Raw genomic sequence first — 4,952 nt, forward strand, 5'->3', positions numbered from 1 at the left:
AAAAAAAAAAAAAAATATATATATATATATATATGAGACAAATATATGTATCCCTAAGGCTTGCCTTTTCTTCCTCTCTTAACGGTCTCTTGAAAACAGCCCATTCTTCTCAATGTTGATGAAGGCCAATCTCTCATTTTGTGGTTACTACTACTTTTTTTTTTTTTTTGAGACAGAGTCTCGCTCTGTCATCCAAGCTGGAGTGCAGTGGCGCGATCTCAGCTCACTACAACCTTCACCTCCTGGGTTCACGCCATTCTCCTGCCTCAACCTCTCGAGTAGTTGGGACCACAGGCGTCTTGCCACCACGCCCGGCTAATGTTTTGTATTTTAGCAGAGATGGGGTTTCACGGTGTCAGCCAGGATGGTCTTGATCTCCTGACCTCGTGATCCGCCCGCCTCTGCCTCCCAGCATGCTGGGATTATAGGGGTGACCCACGGCGCCTGGCCTGTGGTTACTACTTTTAAAGAACTTGTTTTGGTTTGAGATAGGATCTTGCTCTGTCACCCAGGCTGAAGTGTAGTGGCGCAGTCATAGCTCACTGCGGGCTTAAACTCCCAGGCTCAAGCCATCCTCCTGCCTTAGCGTCTGAAGGAGCTGGGACTACACGCACACACCACCATGCCCGGCTAATTTTGTATTTTGTACAGACCGGGTTTCCCCACGTTGCCTACTCTGGTTTCAAACTCCGGGACTCAAGCAATCTGCTTGCCTCAGCCTCCCAAACTGTTGGGATTAAAGGCATGAGCCAACACACCCGCCTTAAAGTACCTGTTTAGACCACTTTGTTTATCCCAAAATCATGAAGGCATTCTCTTGTTTCCTTCTAGAAATTCTATTGTTTTACCTCTCACATCTCAGTTTCCAGTCTCAGATCTAGTGCTTGGCAAATAATTATTTCGGAGCCTTGATTTGCAAATCTGTAAAATAAAGACGTACTATTCTCTACGTAGGATTGTAATAGGCATCAAATAAGATAATGTGGCCGGGCACAGTGGCTCACATTTGTAATCCCAGGGCTTTGGTAGGCCGAGGTGGGAGCATCACTTGAGGCCAGGAGTTCGAGACCAGCCTAGGCAACATAGTAAGACCCCCCCCGCCCCTCCCCTATCTCTACAAAAAATTTAAAAGTTATCAGGGTGCGGAAGCATGTGCTTGTGGTCCCAGCTACTTGGGAGGCTGAGGTGAGAGGATCGCTTGAGCCTGTGAGTTTGAGGCTGCAGTGAGTTGTGATTGAGCCTCTGCACTCCAGGCTGGGCAACAGAGCGAGACTTTGTCTTTAAAATAATAAAATGATAAGGTAATGCGCAGAAGCATTCAGCACAGTGATTGGCACATGGAGGGCCCATTGAGGTTTTTTTTTTTCTAAGAGACAGAGTCTCGCTGTATCGCCCAGGTTGGATGGAGTGCAGTGACACGAACACGGCTCACTGCAATCTCCGCCTCCTGGGTTCAAGCGATTATCTTTCCTCAGCCTCCCGAGTAGCTGGGATTACAGGCTTGCACCACCAAGCCCGGCTAATTTTCTTGTATTTTAGTAGAGATGGGGTTTCACCATTTTGGCCAGGCTGCTCTCGAACTTCTGATCTTAGGTGATCCGCCCGCCTCGGCCTCCCAAAATGCTGGGATTACAGGTGTGAGCCACCGTGCCCGGCCATTGAGTATTATTAAGAGGAGGGTACGCAGAAAACACTCCCGCCCGCTCTGTCCCATGCGCACGCGCGGCCGCGGCGCGCCCTCAGCCGGACCCCCCGGGCCCCGACGCGTCCCTACGCGTGCGTGATCCACCGGAACCCAAGCCTAGGCAGGAGGTGAGGGGCGGGGCCTCCGCAGTGCGACTGCGCCGCACGAGGCCGTGCGTCGCGGGGCGGGGCCGCGCAGACGCACCGGGCGCCCCGGCTCCGGAGCATAAACAAGAGCGGGGACGTGATGAGGCGGCGGTTGATCCCAGGGCGGCGAGTGGCGGCGACCCAGGCGGCTAGCGGGGCCCGGCGCCGACCCTGAGTGCAGTTGAGATACAGTCTCACTCTGTCACCCAGGCTGGAGTGCAGCTGTGCAATCTCGGCTCACCACAACCTCCACGTCCTGGGTTCAAGCGATTCTCCTGCCTCAGCCTTCCAAGTAACTGGGACCACAGGCGCGTGCCATCACGCCCAGCTATTTTTTTGTATTTTTAGTAGAGACAGGGTTTTACCCTGTTAACCAGGATGGTCTCGATCTCCTGACCTCGTGATCCGCCCTCATCAGCCCCTCAAAGTGCTGGGAAAGTATGAAAGTACATTACCAAGCCAGGCGTGGTGGCTCACGCCTGTAATCTCAACATTTCGGGAGGCTGAAGTGGGCGGATCACCTGAGATTGGGAGTTCAAGGCCAGACTGACCAACATGGAGAAACCTTGTCTCTACTAAAAATACAAAATTAGCTGGGCAAGGTGGTGCATGCCTGTAATCCCAGCTACTTGGGAGGCTGAGGCAGGAGAATCGTTTGAACCCGGGAGGTGGAGGTTGCGGTGAGCTGAGGTCACGCCACTGCACTCCAGCCTGGGTAACAAGAGGGAAACTCCAACTCAAAAAAAAAGAAAGAAAAGAAAAGAAAGAAAGAAAAGGAAAGAAAGTATGAAAGTACATTGCCAGGGAGCAACGGCTCGAATCAGCAGAAGAGGAGATGACCATAAGGAAACGAAGGCTTGCTGGAGATTTTTTTTTTCTTTCTTTCTTTCTTTTGAGATGGAGTCTTGCTCTGTCGCCCAGGCTAGAGTGCAGTGGCATGATCTCAGCTCGCTGCAACCTCTACATCCAGAGTTCAAGTGATTCTCCTGCCTCAGCCTCCCGAGTAGTTGGGACTATAGGCACATGCCACCATGCCCAGCTAATTTTTGTATTTTTAGTAGAGACAAGGTTTCACCATGTTGGCAAGGATAGTCTTGATCTCTTGACATTGTGATCCACCCGCCTCGGTCTGCCAAAGTGCTGGGATTACAGGCATGAGCCACCACGCCTGGCCTGGCTGACTTTTTTCACTCAGTATTATGTCAGTGCGATTCATCCAGGTCATGTATGTCCTTTCCATTGCTGTATTCTTTTGGATGAATAGACCATAATCTATTTACTTATTCCACTCGAGGTGGATGTTCGGTTATTTCTGGTTTTGAATTATTATGAATACAGTAGCTATGAACATTCTTATTTATGTCTTTTGGTGAAAATATGCACTAATTCTACTATATATGCACCTAGAAATGCATATACAGTGCATTTGGCTGAGTCATAAGGTATATATATGTTTAATTTTAGTAGATAGGCCGTGCGCGGTGGCCTGAGGTCAGGAATTCGAGACCAGCTTGGCCAACAAGGTGAAACCCCGTCTCTACGAAAAATACCAAAATTAGCCGGGCGTGGTGGTGGGTGCCTATAATCCCAGCTACTTGGGCAGCTGAGACAGGAGAATCGCTGGAACCTGGGAAGTGGAGGCTGAGGTTGCAGTGAGCCGAGATCGTGCCACTGCACCACAGCCTGGGCGACAAGAGCAAAACTCTATTAAAAAAAAAAAAAAGCCGGGAGCGGTGGCTCAAGCCTGTAATCCCAGCACTTTGGGAGGCCGAGACGGGTGGATCACGAAGTCAGGAGATCGAAACCATCCTGGCTAACACGGTGAAACCCCGTCTCTACTAAAAAAATACAAAAAACTAGCCAGGCAAGGTGGCGGGCGCCTGTAGTCCCAGCTACTCGGGAGGCTGAGGCAAGAGAATGGCGGGAACCCGGGAGGCAGAGCTTGCAGTGAGCTGAGACCCGGCCACTGCACTCCAGCCTGGGTGACAGAGCCAGACTCCGTCTCAAAAAAAAAAAAAACCTTTAGTAGATAGTGCCCAAGTTTTCCAAAGCGGTTGAAACAATTTAGACTTTCGTCTTGCAGTGAGCCGAGATCGCGCCACTGCACTCCAGCCTGGGCAACACAGCGAGACGCTGTGTCAAATAAATAAATAAATAAGTAGACTTTCATCCCCAGGGTATGAGAGTCCCAATTGCACTCTATGGTCATCCACACTTGGGATTGTCAGTTGCTTTACTTTTAGCCAATTTGCTGGATGCTTAGTAATATCTCATTTGCCTTTAATTTGCATTTTCTTTTCTTTTTTTTTTTTTTTTTTTGAGATGGAGTCTCGCTCTGTCACCCAGGCTGGAGTGCAGTGGCACGATCACGGCTAACTACAACCTCCACCTCCCAGGTTCAAGCGATTCTCCTTCCTCAGCCTCCCGAGTAGCTAGGACTACAGGTGCCCACCACCACACCTGGCTAATTTTTGCATTTTTAGTAGAGACGGGGTTTCACCGTGTTGGCCAGGATGGTCTCGAACTCCTGACCTCAGATGATCCACCCACCTCGGCCTCCCAAAGTGCTGGGATTACAAGCATAAGCCACCACGCCCAGGCTTAATTTGCATCTTCTTAATGAGTATTAATGATCACCACCTTTTCAGATGCTCATTAACCATTCTGATATCCTCTTTTGTGATGTGCCTGTGTTCAAGTATTCTACCTAGTTAAAAAAAAAAAAAGAGAGAGAGAGCTGTCTATATGTTTCCTATTGATGTGCAGAAGTTCTGGGTGTAATTCCTTTGTCAAAAATATATATTGCAGGCTGGGCGTGGTGGCTCACGCCTGTAATCCCAGCACTTTGGGAGGCCAAGGCAGGCAGATCATGAGATTAGGAGATCGAGACCATCCGGGCCAAAATGGTGAAACTGCGTCTCTACTAAAATACAAAAAACTAGCCTGGCGTGGTAGCGCATGCCTGTAGTCCCAGCTACCAGGGAGGCTGAGGCAGGGGAATTGCTTGAACCCGGGAGGTAGAGGTTGCAGTGAGCCGAGATTGCGTCGCTGCACTCCAGCCTGGCAACAGAGCAAGACTCCGTCTCAAAAAAAAAAAAAAAATATATATATATATATATATG

Source organism: Rhinopithecus bieti, unplaced genomic scaffold (assembly GCF_001698545.2).
Source record: "Rhinopithecus bieti isolate Rb0 unplaced genomic scaffold, ASM169854v2 scaffold_8135, whole genome shotgun sequence".
Classification (NCBI taxonomy): Eukaryota; Metazoa; Chordata; class Mammalia; order Primates; family Cercopithecidae; genus Rhinopithecus; species Rhinopithecus bieti.